Raw genomic sequence first — 22423 nt, 5'->3', positions numbered from 1 at the left:
CCTTCCTACCCCTTTTCATGCGGCAAAGGTCACGCAGTCAACAAGCTATATGGCCCCCTTACCCCGTATAGTTAGTGTAGGTATGAATAAACCTGAAATTGGATCCTCTCTGTAGGAAGGTGGATACCTGACTATGGTTACCCCAGATTTTTTGCCTTGTGTTTAGCTGGTTTTTGACTTAGTTGGCCTGGGATCCTGCTAATCAGGGCCCCAGGATATCTGCTCTCTCTATAAAATGGACTCCATGTACCTTAGTTACATAACTAATTAGATATTGGGTCACCTTATGAGCCCCTGTATAATGTACTATAGTTACCCAGGGCATAGGTGCATCCTAGGCCTACCAGGGGCTGCAGCATATCTTTTGCCACCCCTGGCTGGCCATCCAAACTGACACAACTGGCTGATCACTCAGCTGGGGCAAGGTTGTGTAATCACCCCTTGCTTAGGTATAGTATTCCTATATCTACCCTTATCTGGACACATATGCACCTATAAGTCACTCCTATGGCAGGCCTTAACAATCCTGGAGGCAGAGTGCTTGGTTTTATGTGAGATGGTGCTCTAGCATGAGCAGAGCCTGTCTGCAGCTTTCGGAACCATGTCCTTATAGCTGTTCTAGGATATTGCCATACCATATACTCTTAAGTGCATAATAATCCTTGTGGTTATTGCTAACTTTGGTTTGGCTTTATCAAAACATGTCGTGTAAGGTGTCATACGCTTTGGAATACTACCCCCTTGCCAGTTCTGGCGACGGGGTAGCATTCCACCCTTCTAGAGGGAAAAGACATGTTACTTCCATTAATCACGGCTAAAGTTAACCAGAGCCTCAGCAGCACAAAATGGATGCTGCTGCCACAGACACAAGTCTTACCTCCTGCTGCTGGGAGCCCTTCCAGCGAGGGAGGCTTGGACAATAGGTTTCCTGTCACAGGGAGGTGCTAGCACTACCCCAGACAGGAGATAGTAGATTCGGGCAAGGAGGGCTGAATGAAATGAGACACTGCCTGGGGCACACAAGGTGTCCCATGCATAGTCCAGTTCAAACCGGTGCTGGGGCACTCCAGCCCCAGCTCTGGCACGAAACTGGACATAGGAGGGACCCAGCAGGTGATCCAGCCCCTTGATTTGGAATAAAGGTAGGAGCTGTGCCCTTAGACTTTAGATCATCCTGACTGAAACTTTGATATAAAACTCTGGACCCTTCAACATCATACTCAACGTAGAAGACTGAAGAATCTCCCTTGTGGTCAAGGAGTGACCACCCTGTCTAAGCAGGCACCATCAGCGCTCAACAGTTTGCTGTGTTGTTGCTACTGCCGGAGCTCGAACAACAGAGCCTGACAAGAACCGGACTTCCAGACATCCAACAGCCCGATCCATAGCCACAGCAAAGCTGAGACCCGTGGAGGCGACGAGAGACGTGGGACCGGCCATCTTGGAAAGCCAGCGAAGTGCTTTCTGTGCAGCTCCTGAGGCACCCTCGCTGCTGTGCATTGGGGATTGAGAAGCCCCAGTCCCGAGCATCCTTTGCACTGAAGATCCCTTCTCCACACTCACCGAGTGCTGCGTGGGGCCCTTTTGCATTTTCCTGCTCAACGCGTCTGTCTGATCACTTGCCCGTTGGCTAGTGGCCTCTGTGATGACGAACCTTTGCATTTTCAATGCTGGTCTAGTTGCTACAGACTGGCCCTTGCTCCCCTGAAAAGGAGCAACCCATCAGACCTTGCTGGTCTGTGCCAGAAGCCATCTTTGATTCCTGCGTAGGTTGCATTTTCCAAGGCCTGTTGATTCCGAATCGAGAACCGACACCGCCATCAGCGAGAACCTTTGTGGGACAGTCCGTGCCCAGCTCCTGGTCATCGTCGACACCTCCTGGTCCATGTGGCAGCGGAGACATGCTTCACAACATCACCTGATTGCCTACCGACATCGCCTGGTTCCTTCCTGTTTCCTTCCTGGTCACTGGCTAGTGACCCAGACTGTGTCCCCTCTGCTTTCAGGTACTCTACATTTTCGCTCCACCCTTGGATCCAACCGGACTCTTCTCTCCTGGTCGCCTGCAGCATCTTTTCTACAAGGCTCCATAGAACTCCACGACGAAACCCGACACACTTTGACACCTATGCACCCGCTTCCTGTGGGTGAGGTAACGCGAGTACTGCAGCGCTCCTGTAGAGATTTACATCCCTAGTGTCCTAGTTTTAAGTGGTTAAGTTGTAGGCCAGTTGGAAGACTTCCAAATCTGCAACTTTCTAACTTTACGTACCCATTGACTTCTATTGGTGCACGCGTGTGCATTTAGACACTGCACCTGCATCCTGTGGGCCTCCTGCTCCCTAACTGCTGTTAATCCAGTGTAGCCCCAGCAATTCCCAAGGCCCTAGGCCTTACCATTGTTCGTGACGTGGTACTTATACCACTATTTTAGTATATGGTTTAACGGGCCACCAGGGCCTATCCATATTTCTGCAACTTTTGTATGTTATATTAAGTTACTTGTTATACGCTTGTGCTCCTGTGCTCATAAAGAGTTAAGGGGATCTATTTAGAAATAAATACATATATATTTTGAATATATAACCTGTGTGGTGTCCTTTCATTTGGTATTAAAAGGTTTGCATATGGTAAAGCAGCTGGCTTCACATGCCCTCTTGAGTTTAGCCTAAGACTGCTTTTGTCCATGCTACCCCTAGGATAGTTGGTCTATAAGGTTGACTTTACAACCATCACCATAAGGGTTGTTTGGACTGGTGCAAGGTGCTCACTAGAATAGTGAACATCATATACCAGGCCAATTTCTCACATTGGTGTGCAGCGGTTGGGATTTGAGCTTGCTGTTGTTTTACCATTGTAATCTTTGATATCATTTGAAAGATCACATTAGGTACCTGTGGCGTGGGGTTAGAAATAGGCTGGAGGCTTTTTCTGATCAGTGAAGGTTTTATTTTGAAAAGGGATTTACGAATACGGGAGGTCAGTCTCTCCCTTGCAAATTCCGCCCGGTCCGTGATGGCAACAGTCCTTCTTCCTGCTTTGGACGTTCTTGACCTCTTTGCCTGTCCGCTGCCTCTGGTTCCCGGCGTTATTCAGCCCTGGAAAGAAAACCAACGGAGGGAGGCCGTCAGTTATGTTACCAATGCACAAGTTGCCCACGAGGAGACCGGGGTGTGAATGGGACACCAGTGCTTCCTATCAACAGTATTCAGGGGCTGTGAGGCACAAGTGTGAGGGAAGGGGAGTTGGAAGGTGTGGGATAGGTAAGGTAAGGATTATTTACAAGAGTTAGAAAAGAGGACCTCCTCCCCTTCTCCCGACCCAGCCTGCCAAATGCCACCGTACCTGTGAAAGCCACACTTCTCCCTCGGGAGTGTGGCATGGCGGTTCGCCTGGTCGTTGGCCTCCTGGCAAGCCTTCACAGACTCTCCCGTCTTCTCCGCTCTCTTCGCTCTCGTCCTTCGGTTCTTCGTCTCCTCCGCTAAGGCTCCCGACCTCCTGGCTCTGCTCCTCGTCTTCCCCGGTGACGCCGCACGCCGAGTAGAGGACTTCCGGACTCTTGTCCAGTCCGGGCCCCCTGATGTGATATGGGGGCGTGGTTTCATCTTCTTCGTCGTACGCCCAGTTAAAGGCGCCCTCTTCCCATTCTCCGGTGGCAGGAAGCAGCGGACATCGGGACCAGTCCGTCTGAGGGGAAGGAGGGGAGGTACGGTCAGTTTTCCACCAGGCACTGTGTGACGCCTCCGCCACCCTGCTACAGTACCATAGGTACATATAACAAAGCTTGAAATACGTATGTTCGGGGAGAGGCGCGCGACCGGCGATCCAAGATGGCCGCGCCTTAGGGAGCTCCGATGTGACGAGCGGCGCTCGCAAATCGGAAGGCGGTTCCTGGGGTTTTTTTGCAAATTCCAGCGTCGGAACCGTCATGCCACCCTTGGGTGTGTTTTCACCTGCCACAGTGGCTGCTTGAGTGAGTTTTTCCGCATTTTCTCCTCCTCCTGAGATGCGGCCGCCATTTTGTTTTTTCTCAACTGCAGCGGGTTTTTTTTCTTTGTTTCTCCTATATCTGTTTTTGATCCTGAACACTTGCTGCCACTCTTTTTTGATCCACAACTGGTACATGTAGCTGCTACAGCTGTTTGGACTTCAAGATGGGCTATTATCTTTGTTGAACCTTTGTTCTTTTCTCTCATGCCATTTGCTGCCTTCCCCTGCTATACTACCTGACTGGATTTTCGTCTTCATACCTCTTCGATTTTTTCCTCACTTTCTCTTCACTGCAATGATGGCCTCTTGGCATTGGTTTTATTGGTGTTATTTTTGGTGCCATTCTCCATTTCTTTTTTGGGTTTTGGTTCCGTGTGCTTATTTCTCTTCAATACGTGAGCTTTTTACTCAAAATGGAACCCTCTCATCATTCTAAGGCACACGGCAATGCCTCCAATTTACGCAAAGATCCCACAACTGGCAAACAACTTAAAAAAGACCCTCCATCACCTTCTAAATCTCCGCTTCCTGTTACATTGGAAGACATTATGGAGGAATTACGTCTTATTCGCCCTTTTATGACGGACACTGCCACGACTCTACAAAGGCTGGACGATAAGTGGTCCAGTCTAGATGTGAGGCTAACGGATGTGGAACAGAGAGGCAGTGACACTCAGGATGTTTCTGCTAAGGTTGCCACTCTGATAAAGGAAGTCGACCAACTTAAGAAAACTTCGGAAGATTTGGAAAATCTCAATCGACGTAATAATCTCAGAATTTATGGAATTCCGGTGAATTCTGAAGGGACAGACATCATCCAATTTTTGAAATCTCAAGTCCTTCCTATTACTGGTATTCCTAAGCACTTAGATGTAAACATCCAAAGGGCTCACCGTCTGGGGCCGAAGAATTCCTCCTCTCCTTCAAAACCCAGAGGGATCATTGCGTATTTCCTATTGTATTCAGATCTCATGACGATCCTTCATAATGCCAAGCAACATAAACAATTACTCTGGTCCGGCCATAAGATATTTTTCACTCAGGATGTTTCCAAAGCAACTGCTGCTCGACGGAAGGAATTCCTGGACTTGAGACCTACGCTTCGTTCAATGAATGCTAGATATGGCCTTATACACCCATGCTTCTTCAAAGTAACCTACAAGGAACGCTCTTTCAGCTTTGATGATCCGGCTGATCTTCGCAAATTCATCCATACTCACAAAGAAGATCACATGGAACTCAGCAAACCCTAGTTCTTGTGCAGTTTATTTATTGCCTCTTCTGTTACTGTGTTGATTTTCCTTACTTTTCATCCCGTGTTAATTTTCTTTTATTGTTCCCTCATGTCATAGGTTCCGCTTCCGAAATTCTACTGCGTCACTCCCTTCTTCGTGCTATCCCGATGTTGGTATTGTTCAACCCAGCCCTGCTGCCTTTCCTTCCCTTTCAATGGTAAGTCGCCTTCGTATGTTACTTTTAGTCGCAATTAGTCGTTGGTCTTCTCTGTTTTCACTTATTTTGTTTCCTTCCCTCTCCTTATGTCTATTGTGACTTCTTCTTTCTCTTACTTTAGTCTCCTGCTCGTGCGGTAGTCTGTTTTTCGCCACCCACCTCTCACTTTATTGCTTTCTTTTTTTCTTCATGTGTATCGTGACTGGGACCGTGCGGCTTTTCGTCATCCTTTTCTTGCTCTCATTTTTTGAGGGTTATTTTCCCTCTCTTTCTTGTTCTCCTCTTACTCTGTCCTCCTCTTTTACTCGTTTTTTCCTCTCTCATTTACTTTTTCTCTACGTCCGTGCTTCTTTCTCATGCTCTTTCCCTTATCTTCTTCTTTATTCTCTCTGGAACCCTTTCACTGCTCATTTCCTTTTTGGTTCTTCTGGTGCGTCTACAGACGGAGTGTTATTTCCCTATCTTTTTCTCTTTTGCACACTTTGGCTTTTTACTCATTTTTTCCTGCTCTTTTTCCCTTCCTTCTCTACTTTTCACCATTTTTCTTTCACACTTCTCTCTACTTTTTCCATCTCGTTTTGAATGAAAGGTCTTAGAATAATTTCCTGGAATGTTAAAGGACTCCGACATCCTATCAAAAAACAACGTGTCCTCTCTCACCTAGCTAGACTGAAATGCCAGATTGCTCTTTTGCAAGAAACGCATTTAACTTTACAGGATTTGTCCTCATTGCGCAAGCAATGGGTTGGAACAGCTTTCTGCTCCCCAGCTGTTCATCACAAAAACTGTGTTATCATCTTGTTTCACAAATCTTTAACTGTTCAAGTGTTGCATGAATCACAGGATACTGATGGTAGATGGCTGTTTTTGGAATGTATTGTTAACAATGTTAAGCTTTCCTTTTGCAATGTTTATGGTCCGACTGGTGTAGACACTACTTTTTGGAATGATTTCTCCTCCCTCCTTTCCTCACATGCCTCTGAGGACCTCATTTTGGGGGGGGGGGTGATTGTAATCAGCTAATGGACCCTTTCTTAGACAGAAAATCGAAAACTAAGTACATTCCCACTAAAATGCAAACGTCTTTTCAAAAGGCAATTTCCTCCAGAGGCCTTATTGACTCCTGGGGAATATCCCACCCTGACTCTCTTGAGTTCTCCTTTTTTTCCCCAGTTCATGCCTCACACTCACGCATTGATTACATTTTTCTCACCCGACACGCTTTTTAGTTCATGACTAATTCAGAAATAGGTTCTAACCTTATCTCCGATCATGCCCCTATTATCCTGGATATGGACTATCCTTCTCCTATCCCCTCTTCCAAACGCTGGCGCTTCAATAATTCCCTCCTTTCAGACCCTTTATTTGTAGAGCATTTTTCTTCATTCATGACAGAATTCTTTCACACTAATCTTCACTCCACCTCTGAATTTCACTTTATATGGGACGCCTTTAAGGCCGCTGCTAGAGGCTGTATTATTGACTTTGTGTCTGGTAAGAAGAAGAAAGCCATTGCCCAATCCTCCCACATTCTTAAACAAATTAAGCATTTGGAGCACTTATTTTTCACTACTAATTCCCCTGACACGCTGTCCTCTCTTGTTCAAGCCAAAATGCAGTTTAATAAACATTCATGGGACTCTGCTTCCAACAATCTTCTTAAATTTAATGCAAAAATGTATGGCAGCCGAAATAAGGCGGGAAAAGCGCTTGCAAACTATCTTAAAATTAAAAAGCAAAAGACCAACATCGTTTCTATTACAGATTCTCATGCTATCTCTCATTCTTCTGATGCCAAAATTCTTGACTGTTTCGTCGAATATTACTCTAATCTGTACACTCCAGAATCCAATCCTTCTTCTGCACAGATTGACTCTTTTTTCCAATCTATCCCTAAATCCTCTACAGATACTATCGATCTCTCCTCTCTAGATGCTCCTATATCTGACACTGAAATACTTAATGCCATCACTCTTTTACCCAAGGATAAAACGCCCGGCCCAGACGGTTTTACAGTACTTTTCTATTTGCATTTCAAATCCATTCTTATACCACATTTACTCTCCTTAATTAATTCTTTTCTTGCTAAGGGCGAATCACAAGGTTCATTTACTCAGGCCATGCTTTGTCTCCTTCCCAAAAAAGATAAAGACCCCACCCTATGCAAAAATTATCGGCCTATCTCCCTTATAAATACTGACTGCAAAATGTATGCAAAGGTCTTAGCTCTGCGAATCAATCAAATTATTCCTGATCTCACCAATATATATCAGACTGGCTTTGTCAGGGGACGCTCCATTACGGATAATTCGAGGACTCTTCTTAATATCATTAACCTTGCCTCTAAGATGAAATCCCCTTTTGCGGCTATTACATTAGATGCCGAGAAGGCCTTTGATCGTGTTAACTGGGACTTTATGTTTGGTGCTTTAAGATGGCATGGATTCAGTCCTCCTATTATTCGTTATATTCATTTACTTTATTCTGCCCCATCTACCTCTATCTGGGTTAATGGCGCTCAATCTAATTACTTTTCTCTTCGTAGAGGCACTAGGCAAGGTTGCCCCCTCTCACCCCTTTTGTTTGTGCTTGCTTTAGAACCGTTTTTAGAAACAATTTGTCGCTCCTTTTCTTATACCGGCTTTCTTTATAAAAATGGAGAGATTAAATATACAGCCTACGCAGATGACATCATGCTCTATGTCTCCAAACCGTCCACTTCTTTACCTGCTCTTTTTTCCTTGTTACGGGCTTATTCTTTAGTCTCAGGATATAAATTGAATATAGACAAGTGCAGGTTTTACCTCTTAATAAATTTTGTCTCTCTCATCTCTTTCATGGTTCTGGCTTTGAATGGAACCCTGCTCATATCAAATGTCTTGGTATTCTTTATGCCAACACCATCAGAGAAACTATTAAAATTAATCATAAGGATGTTCTTAAAAAACTTACTTCCCTTATAAATGGTTGGTCTCCCCTCTTCTTGTCCTGGTGGGGTAGACTTGCAACGGTCAAAATGATGTTACTTCCTATTGTCAATTTTTATCTTTCTATGCTTCCTATTTCACTCCCACTTTATTTTTTTTAATCCATAAACAGTTTGCTAACCAAATTCCTGTGGAATAATCGTAAAGCTCGCTTATCTCTTTCTCGCCTTCAACAACCCAAACACTTGGGTGGAGTAAACTTTCCCAATATTTTGCGTTTCCATTCTGCTTTTACTCTTAAACAAATATGGTCATTTCTGGATGATTCTGTGTCTCCCCCCTCAACTGCTTGGAGCTCTTTGGAACTTGAGCAAATTGCCCCTTTTTCCTACCTCTATGCTACTCGTCTCACTCACCCGCCGACACGTTTTCTTGCCCCCACTCTCAAACACTATAAGACACTCTCTTTATCTCTTTTTCGCTCTTTTCTCTCGCCAGCTGAATTACTTTTCCTTACTCCTATAAGGTATAATAAATCCCTTAAACTCACCAACAAAGCGCTTTTTTGGAAGGAATGGATTGACAAAGGTATTATGACTTATACTCAAATATTCAAGGATAACGCACTTCTCACTTTTTCTCAGATTTGTGACTCTTTCCATATTTCCAATGCATACTCTCCTCAATATCATACTTTCAAACATCTTCTAACTGACTTTATTTCACAACAAGCTTTATTACCCATTTCTCCCCCAACTTCCCTCTCTTTGCCAAATTTTTCTCTCCCCCTCAAAGCAGCCGTAATCTATAAAAACACTTTTTTTCTCCAATGCTACTAGAACTAAAACTAAACTTGAATTACTCTGGGAACGGGACTTAGCTCAGGAATTTTCCTTTCAGACATGGGATACTATTTGGTCTAAAATACATACAGTCTCACGTTCAGCTAGTACTACACAGACCTGTTACTTTTTTTATAACAGACTTTTTTTTACACCTTATGATTTATGCAAATTTCAATTAATCGAGTCCCAAAAATGTTGGTCTTGTTCTCATGATAATGCTGATCTCATGCACATGTTTTTTTATTGTCCCCTTGTTAACTCCCTCTGGTTGCAAATTTGGTCACAATTGAACAAAATTTTGAATACTACTTTCCCTTTCGACATTGTACATATTTTCTTAGGTGGCTCTTCCCCTATTTGGGAGGTTCATCGTACTTTTTGTAAATTTATAGACCTTGTTATAGCAATTTCCCTCCAGATCATCACCTCCAACTGGAAAGACACTTCCAAACTATCTTACAATGCCTGGTGGAACTTGCTATGCCATCATCATAGACTTGATCGTGCCTTTGCCACCACAACCGCTTTGCTGATCAAAAGGGACCTATTGTGGCTGCCGTTAACCGATTTTCTTTATAGACCTGTTTGTAGTCTTATTCCCTTATGATGCACCCTATTCTTTTGTTTCACTTATATAATGTTGTTTTTATTGAACTTTTCTCCATTATATGAGCTGTTTTCTTAGGCTATTCCCTTCTTCTCTTTTCTCTTTCTTCTTCTTCTTTCTCCTCTTTCTTCTTTCTTCTCTTCTTTCCCCCCTCTTTTCTTCTCTTTTCTCCTTTAAAACAAAAATCTTCTTTAAAAGCTTTTTCCCTTAGTAATGCTCATATGCCCCCTTTGGGGTGATTCCCTTCAATGCTATATTTTATTAATCTCATTTTACTCCTGCGAATTATTTCTTTTGTATTGCTGTTTACATTGCATATTTACTTCAATAAAGCTTCTTAAACTCAAAAAAAAAATACTTAAGTTCTACTGAACTTAGTTGTTGTAGAGAAAAGGGCCTAGCACACCCTGACTACAACTCCTAGTGAAGTTCTAGTAGGTAAACACTCAGTGTAGGTAGGTGCACACACCACACCTCACTAGACATGTCTGGCACAGGTGAACCCAGTTCTCTACCTGTGGTAAGTGACCTTCCCAAGGCACCCTCCAGATATGAGATGCTCAATTTCCGAGGGATGAGGTCATTGTGTACCTCCAGGAAGTTGAATCAGGGTTCCAACCCTACCATCCAACACCTGATAGAAGTCCTAGAGGCTGCTGATCTTGAGAAGGCCTCTAAACCAGGCCCCCCAGATAATACAAGTGAGGGTGTCCCCTCCACAGAAGATGACTCCATAACCCCAGAAGATGATGAGGAAGTGGAGGAAGATTCAGATGGAGATGATAGCCAGGTCCAAGTCAGGAGGCTTCGCCAGGCTAACCTAAGCTTACATGGGAATGGAGAAGAGTTTCACCTCTCCAGACCTAATAGTAGGCTTCTCCCAGGCAATAGAAGGGAACGATCTCCTTCCAGGGATTCTCTCCTCTCTAATGCCTCAAGTGGTTCTCAAAGGGGAATGACTTCCCCCCAGAGAAGAGAACATGAGGCTAGGATGAGATCTGTCCAACTTCAGATAGAGAAAGAGGAAACAGCCCTGGCCCAAGCTAAACTTGCTTTAGCAAGGGAGCACACGTTAAGTGGATTAGATTCCACTGGTGGCAGCAATATCCCTAAGGATAGAGACAGGTCCTATGATACTAGAAACCTGAGTAAGATTGTGCCCCACTACAAAGATGGGGATGACATCCACAAGTGGATAACTGCTTTGGAGAGGGCCTGCATGGCACAGCAGGTTCCCCAAAGTCAGTGGGAAGCAATCTTTTGGCTTTCCTTTTCAGAAAAAGGAAGAGACAAGCTCCGCACATTTAGACATGAGGATGCTAAAAACTACACTGTCCTGAAGAGTGCTCTGATTGATGGGTTTGGCTTAACCACTGAGCAATACAGGTTGTTGTTCAGGCATACCCAAAAGGCTCAGACTCAGGAATGGACTGATTTTGTAGATTATGCTACTAAAGCTCTGGAAGGTTGGTTACTGGGCAGCTAAGTACATGACTATACAGGATTGTATAATTTGATTATGAGGGAGCAGATCCTTAGTAATTGTCAAAACCAGCTTTTACACCAGCACCTGGTGGACTCAGATCTGACTTCTCCACAAGAATTGGGTAAGAGGGCAGACAAATGGGTCAGAACCAGGATTAGGCGTATGAATCAGGGTGGTGACCAAAAGAAAGATAATTCCAAGACTCAAGAGAAAGGTGGGGATAAATCAAAAGACAAGTCCTCCACAGGGCCCCAAAACTCCAATGGTGGGGGTGGGTCCCAAAACACTTCCTCTAACCAACATAAACCTTATTGCCATGTCTGTAAACAGGTACAAAAGGGGGTGGTAATGGAGCCTAACCCAGGGTGGTGTGGAGTGCAAATAAACGATGGATTTAGGCCCAGATCCTTGTATTGGGGTGAATGTATGACATTATTCTACATTCTGTCCATCAACTGTGTTTTTTGCAATTTTCACCCCGAGTGTGCTGGGTATGCTCAGACGTGAGTCCCAGGCTCTCCACACCACTGGAGTCAAGCTATCCAGGCTGATGAAGGCTGATAGCCAGAAACCGGTCCTTGGATGCTTGATTCCGGTCTGGGAAAGACATGGCTTGGTAGTTCGGACTGGACTGTTCCCATGAGGCACAGGGGCAGAGCTGATTTGCATATAGCCAGTGCCTAACACAGGGTAGTGTGGAGTGCAAAAAAACGATGGATTTAGGCCCAGATCCTTGTATTGGGGTAAATGTATGACATTGTTCTACATTCTGTCCATCAACTGTGTTTTTTGCAATGTCTGTAAACAGCCTGGCCACTGGAAGACTGACAGCAGTTGCCCAAGGGCCAACAATAAGCAAAATATTCCTCCAAGTAAGACTCCAACACCTCCTGTTACTATTAGTAGCAATCCCCCAGGTGGTGGGAGTGCCCCCAAGAATTTGGCTGGGTTTACTTTTGGAACTCAGGTGGACTCTGGCCTAACCAGGTCCCCTAACATAGCTACTCTTGTCTGTGAAGATGGCATGGGGTTTGCCAACTTCACTGCTTGACCCAACACTTTGAGCAAGTAAACAGGAGCCCTTCATCAATGGTCAGAAAGTTGAGGCCTATAGAGACACAGGGACTAGCATCACTATGGTGACTGAGATCTAGTCCCCTCAAGGCAACTTTTACCTGGAGCCACATACCAGGTGACCAACATTGATGGAGTACAGAAAGATCATCCCATGGCAGTAGTTAATCTCAGCTGGGGAGGTGTCACTGGCCCCAAGAGAGTGGCAGTGTCTACAAACTTGCCTGTAGATTGTCTACTGGGAAATGATCTGGAAATCTCATCCTGGGCTGAGGTAGAACAAGAAACCCATTCTAAAATTGTAAATCTCCATGGAAAGGTTAGTGGGGCTGTGATGGCCGCAGCCCTAGCACAGGAGATCCTCCCTGAAAAGGTTGGTAGGGCTGTGCTAGTCTCAGCCCAATCTCCAGCAGACTCCTTCCCTAGACAGACTGATAGGGCTGTGATGGTAACAGCCCAAACCCAAACTGAGTCCCTTCCTGAAAAGGTTGGTGGGGCTGTGATGGCCACAGCCCAAACTCAAACAGATTTCAGTGTTGTGAAGCCTGAAACTATGGATCAATCCACTCAGACAGAGAGCATTGGGGAGGAAGACACGTCTCCCTCCCACCAGACATTAGGTGAGAGTCAGCCTCCTCAGGGAACTGACCCTACCCCTTGTGAAGGAACTGCCCCAGAGGTAGTCAGGCCTAGCCTGGCAGAGCCCCTGATGTCAGTGGACCCTTCCAAGGTGGAACCCAGTCTGGAGCAGGTAACCTGCCCCTCTCTACCCTGCCACAGTCAGCCCAGGGCTGTAGATGTCAGGGAGGCCAGTGGACCCCAAAGGGCCCCCCTGTCCATCAGAACCCCCCATCAGCAGATTAGGGGCACCAAAGCTAGCAGCACTAGCCAGGTGAAAATTACAGAAACTCCTGAGGGACCTCCCTTACTCTTAGTTAGGAACCTCCCCCAGATGGACACTGTTGGGCACAGCCAAACATGGGACCCAAAGGCCCCAAACATGACCTGTCCCTCCAGTAAGCCAACAAAAGGACCCAGCCTCCAGCTGTATGCAGCCAGAGGTTGACCCTGAGAGCACAGTGCAACTCAGTCATGGAAAGAAAGGCATCCATGGTGGACAGTGATTGGAGGAAGCTGAGCCCTACATTAGTGGAGTCTCACTTCAGTACTCCATCTCAACACCAGCCTTTTACGTTGCCAAAACACACCACAGGTAGAGATTCCCTATGGTTGAGACCCTCTGATACCCCTAAGGTGAGGGATTGCTTAGTGGACCATGAGACAGGGGGTAACCATGCTAGTGCAGGTACTTCCTTATATGGCCACTTAGGCAATATTGGCTTACCTGGTCAAGGATAGCCTTATATCCTTTCGTTTGGGGGGGGTGTGTAGGAAGGTGGATACCTGACTATGGTTACCCCAGATTTTTTGCCTTGTGTTTAGCTGATTTTTTACTTAGTTGGCCTGGGATCCTGCTAATCAGGCCCCCAGGCTATCCGCTCTCTCTATAAAATGGACTACATGTACCTTAGGTACATAGCTAATTGGATATTGGGTCACCTTATGAGCCCCTGTATAGTGTACTATAGGTACCCAGGACATAGGTGCTTCCAAGGCCTACCAGGGGCTGCAGCATATCTTTGGCCACCCCTGGCTGGCCATCCAAATTGACACAACTGGCTGATCACTCAGCTGGGGCAAGGTAATGTAATCACCCCTTGCTTCGGTATAGTATTCCTATATCTACCCTTATCTGGACACATATGCACCTATAAGTCACTCCTATGGCAGGCCTTAACAATCCTGGAGGCAGAGTGCTTGGTTTTATGTGAGATGGTGCTCTAGCATGAGCTGAGCCTGTCTGCAGCTTTCGGAACCATGTCCTTATAGCTGTTCTAGGATATTGCCATACCATATACTCTTTTTTTTTAGTTCAATATGATTTTATTGAATTTTTTGACAATAGAGAAGTACAGAAATACATACAAAAAAGTGAAGAAATTATTCATTAAATTATAAAGAAGCAAAAGAAAACAATCATAAGAATACAATCCTCAATAAAATACATCGCAATATAATATTGTCAGTTAAAGGAGAACTTAAGAAGGGGGAGAAGGGGAAGGAAGGGGAGGGAGAGAAGGGAAAAGGGAAATATACAGTTCATAGCATAATGACTTAGATAACTAGAGTTACCAAAAAGATATTATCAATAAGACAACAAAAATCATAACTGTACGTACGAATCTATAGGAGACCAAAAAGATTGAAAATGTGAAGAATTAAGACGAACACCTTGCAACGAAAATTGAGCACCTCTTCTTGTAAAGATAATCCAAGACCACCAAGCATGGACTGAAAGAGAAGTAGCATCCTTCCAACAAAATGTGATGGATTTTAACGCAGCCGAAACCAAAAAATTAAATAATTTTGCTTCATTATCATCAAGGGGCACACTCAAAACGACAGATTTACATATTACTAAATTATAAGAGGGTAAATCAGAAATAGGTAAAATTTTCACTATTACATTCCATACTTCAGACCAAAATTTCCTAATAGTAGGACAGTCAAATAACATGTGACGTAAAGAACCAGGATGCAAGTTACAATGCCAACATAAGTTAGATGGTAATAAGTTAGCTTTAAATAAACGCAATGGAGTCCATAAGGAATTAAATAAAATATAAGCATTAGTTTGATAAATTGACACTGGCAAACATCCAGAAATACAATGAGTCCAGATTAATGACCAAGAATCATTTGACAGAGATAAAGATAACTCAGTATTCCAAAAAGTGGAAATTGTAGCAACATTGGAACCTAAGGATACGGTAAGTTTCTTATAAAATACAGATACAGCTTTAGAGGACAAAGAAACAGTATTAACATAAATCAAAAAATCAGCTGTCATTTTAGAAGGAATACCATTTGGGAAGGAATCTAAATTAGAATTACAAAGAAATTGATATTTTAACAAATCTGATAAAGGCAGATTGAATTTCAATTGGAGTTGAGTAAATGGAATAAATGCATCATCCAAGAAAACATCTCCAAGATAAAAAATACCTTTATCAATCCAGGAAGACCAAAAAGAGATATTCCTATTTAATTTAATTAAGGCACTATGCCATAGGGACAAATTCACCGTAGAAAGTAAAGGGGATTCAAAATTGGAGTCTAAATCATTAAATATTAATCTCGATGATTTGATTATGGAAGAAGAATGTACAATCTTAGATATAGGAGACATGGTTAACAAGGACAGTAAAGGAAAAGGTTTTACAAGGGATGTCTCAATATGAAACCAGAGAGGGGGATTAACCATAGGGGAAATATTAAACCATAACGAACTTTGTTTAAGGATAAATGCCTTATGATACAAAAAGAAATCAGGTAGGGCAAAACCAATTTGACATTTGGGAATTTTCAATTTTTTATAAGCAATACGGGGAGGCTTATTATTCCATAGAAATTTAGATAATAGTTTGTCAATATCTTTATAGAATTTGAGTGGAAATTGAGTTGGTATCATAGCAAGAGAATAAAATATTTTAGGGGCAATAGTCATTTTAATAGATTCCATTCTCCCCCACCAGGAAAGATGAAGGGAAGACCATTTGGAAGTTTTTTGCTTAATATACTCAAGAATGAACTCACAATTTAATTTCAAGGTAGCATGGAGGGATGTTGAGAATAATATTCTAAGGTATCTCAATTTACTCTTTTGCCAAACGATATCAGGTGAAGGTAACATATCAGGAGTACATAACATATTTAGCGGAAAAAATTCAGTTTTACTAACATTTAATTTATAACCTGACACAATGGAATATTTAGAAATAATATCAAGCAAAAATGGAACAGATGAAACAGGATTACTAATAAATAATAACACATCGTCAGCATACGCCAAAGTTTTAACAGTAATATCCTTGATGGTAATGCCATGAATGTTGTCACATTTTCGAATGTAATTAAGAAATGGCTCTATACCCAATAAAAATAAAAGAGGGGAAAGGGGACAACCCTGACGAGTTCCTCTGAAAAGGGAAAATTGGTTAGAAATTTGGCCATTAATAAATAATCGAGCAGTGGGAGTAGAGTATAAAGCAGAAATCATACGAATAAAGGAGGGGCCAAAATTAAAAGATAATAACGTTTTAAATAAAAACTGCCAATGGATTTTATCAAAAGCTTTTTCAGCATCTAATGCCATAACACCAGCAGGGATAAGGATAGTGGAGCTTTGTTCAATAATATGTAATAACGTTCTCGTATTATTAGCAGAGTATCTATTTTTCATAAAACCAGATTGGTCGGGATGGATGATTGAATGAAGGACAGGTGCTAACCTAGAAGCGATAATTTTAGCATATCATTTACAATCCTGGTTAATCAAAGAAATGGGACGATAATTAGCAACAAGGGTAGGGTCTTTATCAGGTTTAGGAAGTACGACAATTAATGCTTCAGAAAAATACCCTGAAATGGTACCTGATGATGAAAAATGAGAAAAAATTTGGCACAAATAAGGTAAAAGATGATGTTGGAACTCTTTATAAAACTCGGCAGGGATACCATCAGGACCAGGGGATTTTTTCTTTGGAAGCGATTTAATGGCTGAGAGAATTTCATCATTAGTAATAGGTAAATCTAACTTAAGTTTATCAGAGGAAGAAATGTGAGGTAAATCAGAATGTTGTAAAAAGGCATCAATTATGGATTCATCACAAAAATCTGGTTTATTATATAATGTGGAATAAAAATTTAAAAACTCTTGAACAATATCATTATGGGAAAGTGCAATTTTACCTTGAGGACATTGAATGGAGGTAATCTGTGTTTTATCTCGTTTAATACGTAAATAATTAGCCAGAAGTCTACCAGACCTATTGGTGTTAAAGCGGAATTTAGCATTGGATTTTGAAAGTTGAATCCCAGCTCTTGTACTAAGAATAGCATTAAATTCATACCTTAGCTTTTGTAACTTTAATTTATATTGAGGATCACTAGACGTAATAAATAAACGCTCAAAATGAGCTATCTGTTTCTCTAAAGATTTAACATGAGAATTAAATTTCTTATTTTCATGAGCCATAATAGAAATAGTAGTACCCCTGACATAGGCCTTAAATGCATCCCATCGAGTGGTAACGGAGGTAGAGCCTTCCGGATTGAATGTAAAATAATCCTGAATTGCTTGGAATAATTTGGGTTTATGAGTATCATTAAGGACAATATCAGTATTCATACGCCATCTCGACTGTTTAGTAAAAGAAGAGGAAACATTTAAAACAAAAGAAATCATTGCGTGATCTGAAATGTCAATAGTACCAATGGTAGGGTTATTTGCAAATTGAATGAGGGAAGGGGAAAGGAAAAAATAGTCTATTCTGGAATGGGAATTATGAGGATTGGAGAAAAAATAAAACTCTTTACCAGTTGGATAGTGCAATCTCCAAATATCCGCTAACTTGGTGGTTTGAACAAAAGTCTTAAATGCATGAAAAGTCTTAGACGGTCTAAATCGAGATGTAGATAATCTATCCAACAAGGGATCCATAAAAACATTGAAATCCCCACCAAAAATCAATGGAACATTTCCCAACTTTAGAACTTCAGTCGTAACAGCAGCCCAGAAAACAGGATCCTCAGCCGTAGGGCCATAAACATTAATCAAAAAGAAAATAGAGTCATGAAGTTTAACTTTGGCTATAATATATCTACCTTCAGAGTCTGAAATTTTATGTAAGACTTTACAATGTAATCTCTTGGCAAAGAAAATAGCGACCCCGTTCTTTTTACCTTTAGCAGGTGAAGAGACAATAGTGTCAACCCACTTTTTGTTCATATAATTTAAAACTTTATCATCAACATGTGTTTCTTGGACAAAACAAATATCAGCTTTAGAGTTACCTAAATAATCTAGAATTTTCAAACGTTTTACTGGGTGTCTTAAACCTTTTACGTTAAGAGAAACAAGTTTAATGTTATGAACAGTAGCCATTAGGATAGAAGAAAAAGTAGAGAAAGGAATGAGAACAAGAAGAAGGCAGAAAAAGACAGGTTAAAAGAGTAACTCTGAGCGAAAAATAGGAAAGGGAGAAACAAAAAAGAGAGATTAAGGCACAAACAAACAACATAAATAAAGACAAGGAAACGCACACCCGTTCCTCAAGCATGGGCAATTACCGTTGGAGCCCATGAAGAAATTTATGCATAAACATGTCACAAGAATTCAGCGAAATCAAGTCAAGAATTAGGATCTTGCGTATCCATTGATGGAGGAGCCTGCTGTTCAAGGAAAAGACGAAGATCTTTTGGACGCTGAAAAGATTTAGAGACATTGTCTTTCCAGACCCGCATTGTAGAAGGATCAAATAGGCCATATTTGAAACCAAGGCTCCTCAGCTGTGGACGAAGGGAAGAGAATTCCTTACGAATAGCCACAGTTTCTTTAGCAAAATCCTGATGGATGAAGATTTTGGTTCCATTCACCAACAATGATGGTATTTCCCTTGCAGCTTTTCGAATAAGAACCAGATGATGATGACGCAGGACCTTAAATATCATCTGCCATGGCTTAGAATGACGAGGATTGCGATGTGACGGAACTCTATGAGCTTTATCAATCTCAAATTTTTCTGTGAACTTAATATTCAGGAGACCAGGCAGAAGAGACTCAAGATAGAGCCGGCAATTGGTCCCTTCAATTTCCTCAGGTAAGTTAAAGATGCGAAGATTATATTGCCTATTGCGATTTTCCAAGTCCAGCAGCTGATTATGCATTGGCATAATTCTGGTCAATAAAGGTGTAAAAGCATCCAACTTATTCTTGTTATCTTGAATTTTAATGGTATTATCCGACACCTTCATCGATATAGAAGCCATATCTTTACGAACATTTTTGACTTCTGAGGCAATGGTGTCAGTATTTAAACGTAAGGCTTTAATTTCCTCAAAATTAGGGCCAAAGAAGGATCTGGAGTGTCCACCAACTTAGATTTGGTTGGAGGAGGGGAACCTGCTGCTTCCTTTTATTAGTGGAGGAATTCTTAGAATCCATTTTGAGGAGAAAAAATATGCCTTAATATGTAGAAGAATGGAATAAGACAAAGGAACCTCAAAATGTGAAGCAAAATGTAGTAAATAGGGGCAAATGCGTCAGAAAACACTGAAAAACCCCAGGTGCAGCAGCTAAACAGTACAGTAGGCGGAGCTAGGCCCAAGACAGCCTCTTTCGTAAATAACTCTCCGCCCCCAGGCTCACAATTCCGGCAGTACCTTGAGAAGCAGCAGGGAGCAGAAACCATGGAAGGTGAAGAAAACACTTCCCTCGAGCAAAGTCGTCAAAAAAGAATTCCACAGGTAGGTAGAGGCATCAGGAGGCAAGCGCCGATATTTTCGCTGGGTTTGTGACAAGAATTCGTCGTTTAATTAACTTCAAAGCTCCGAGATATCACGGATCTCCGGTGGCGGCGGCCATCTTGGTTGACGCGCTCGCGCGTCTCCATACCATATACTCTTAAGTGCATTATAATCCTCGCGGTTATTGCTAACTTTGGTTTGGCTTTATCAAAACATGTCGTGTAAGGTGTCATACGCTTTGGAATACTTCTAGAGGGAAACGACATGTAACTTCCATTAATCCCGGTTAAAGTTAACCAGAGCCTCAGCATCACAAAATGGATGCTGCTGCCACAGACACAAGTCTGACCTCCTGCTGCTGGGAGCCCTTCCAGCGAGGGAGGCTTGGACAATAGGTTTCCTGTCACAGGGAGGTGCTAGCACCACCCCAGACAGGAGATAGTGGATTGGGGCAAGGAGGGCTGAATGAAATGAGACACTGCCTGGGGCGCACAAGGTGTCCCATGCATAGTCCAGTTCAAACCGGTGCTGGGGCACTCCAGCCCCAGCTCTGGCGCGAAACTGGACAAAGGGAAAGGGGTGTAACCACCCCCTTCCTGGGTCCCACCCATAGGAGGGACCTAGCAGGTGATCCAGCCCCTTGATTTGGAATAAAGGTAGGAGCTGTGCCCTTAGACTTTAGATCATCCTGACTGAAACTTTGATATGAAACTCTGGACCCTTCGACATCCTACTCGATGTAGAAGACTGAAGAATCTCCCTTGTGGTCAAGGAGTGACCACCCTGTGCAAGCAGGCACCATCAGCGCTCAACGGTTTGCTTTGTTGTTGCTCCCGCCGGAGCTCGAATGACAGAGCCTGACAAGAACGGAACTTCCAGACATCCACCAGCGCGATCCACAGCCACAGAAAAGCTGAGACCCATGGAGGCGACGAGAGATGTGAGACCGGCCATCTTGGAAAGACAGCGAAGTGCTTTCTGTGCAGCTCCTGAGGCACCCTCGATGCTGTGCATTGGGGATTAAGAAGCCCCAGCCCCGAGCATCCTTTGCACCGAAGATCACCTTTCCACACTCACCGAGTGTTGCGTGGGGCCCTTTTGCATTTTCCTGCTCAACGCGTCTGTTTGGTCCCTTGCCCATTGGCTAGTGGCCTCTGTGATGATGGATCTTTGAATTTTTAATGCTGGTCTGGTTGCTCCAGACTGGCCCTTGCTCCCCTGAAACGGAGCAGCCCATCAGACCTTGCTGGTCTGAGCCAGAAGCCATCTTCGATTCCTGCATGGGTTGCATTTGCCAAGGCCTGTTGATTCCGAATCGAGAACCGACACCGCCATCAGCGAGAACCTTCGTGGGACAGTCCGTGCCCAGCTCCTGGTTATTGTCGACACCTCCTGGTCCACGTGGCAGCGGAGACAAGCTTCACAACATCACCTGATTGCAACCCGACATCACCTGGTTCCTTCCTGGTTCCTTCCTGGTCACTGGCTAGTGACCCAGACTCTGTCCCCTCTGCTTTCAGGTACTCTACATCTTCGATCCACCCTTGGATCCAACTGGACTCCTCTCCTGGTCGCCTGCAGCATCTTTTCTCCAAGGCTCCATAGAACTCCACAACGAAACCCGACACACTTTGACATCTATGCACCCGCTTCCTGTGGGTGAGGTAACGCGAGTACTGCGGTGCTCCTGTAGAGATTTACATCCCTAGTGTCCTAGTTTTAAGTGGTTAAGTTCTAGTCCAGTCGGAAGACTTCCAAATCTGCAACTTTCTAACTTTACGCACCCATTGACTTCTATTGGTGCACGCGTGTGCATTTAGACACTGCACCCGCAACCTGTGGGCCTCCTGCTTGCTAACTGCTGTTAGTCCAGTATAGCCCCAGCGATTCCCAAGGCCCTAGGCCTTACAATTGTTTGTGACGTGGTACTTATACCACTATTTTAGTATATGGTTTAACGGGCCACCAGGGCCTATCCATATTTCTGCAACTTTTGTATGTTATATTAAGTTACTTGTTATACGCTTGTGCTCCTGTGCTCATAAAGAGTTAAGGGGATCTATTTAGAAATAAATACATATATATTTTGAATGTATAACCTGTGTGGTGTCCTTTCATTTGGTATTAAAAAGTTTGCATATGGTAAAACAGCTGGCTTCACATGCCCTCTTGAGTTTAGCCTAAGACTGCTTTTGTCCATGCTACCCCTAGGATAGCTGGTCTATAAGGTTGACTTTACAACCATCACCATAAGGGTTGTTTGGACTGGTGCAAGGTGCTCACTAGAATAGTGAACATCATATACCAGGCCAACTTCTCACACTCTCTAGCACATAGGTTGGGTGATTCCGGGCTGGTATCCCCAGTCAATGACCACAATTAAGTGTGCTACCCAAACGTAGGTCCAGATGTTGGGCAGGGAAATACCCCTGTTATATTGTTTTCTCTGTAGTGTCCCCAGTGCCACTCTGGGATGTCTCTCATTACACAACAACCTTCAGGTTTCACTGTCAATCCTAGTAAACACGTCTTCTGGGATCTTAAGGTAGGTATTTTGAAGGATATATAGGAACTTTGGGAGTGACATCATCTTGTACATAGCCACTCGTCCCATTATCGTCAACAGTAGCATTCTCCATCTTTCTACCTCCTCATGGAAATCTTGAATTAACCT

Source organism: Lissotriton helveticus, chromosome 6, assembly GCF_964261635.1.
Source record: "Lissotriton helveticus chromosome 6, aLisHel1.1, whole genome shotgun sequence".
Lineage (NCBI taxonomy): Eukaryota > Metazoa > Chordata > Amphibia > Caudata > Salamandridae > Lissotriton > Lissotriton helveticus.
Note: the sequence above shows the minus strand (reverse complement) of the source record.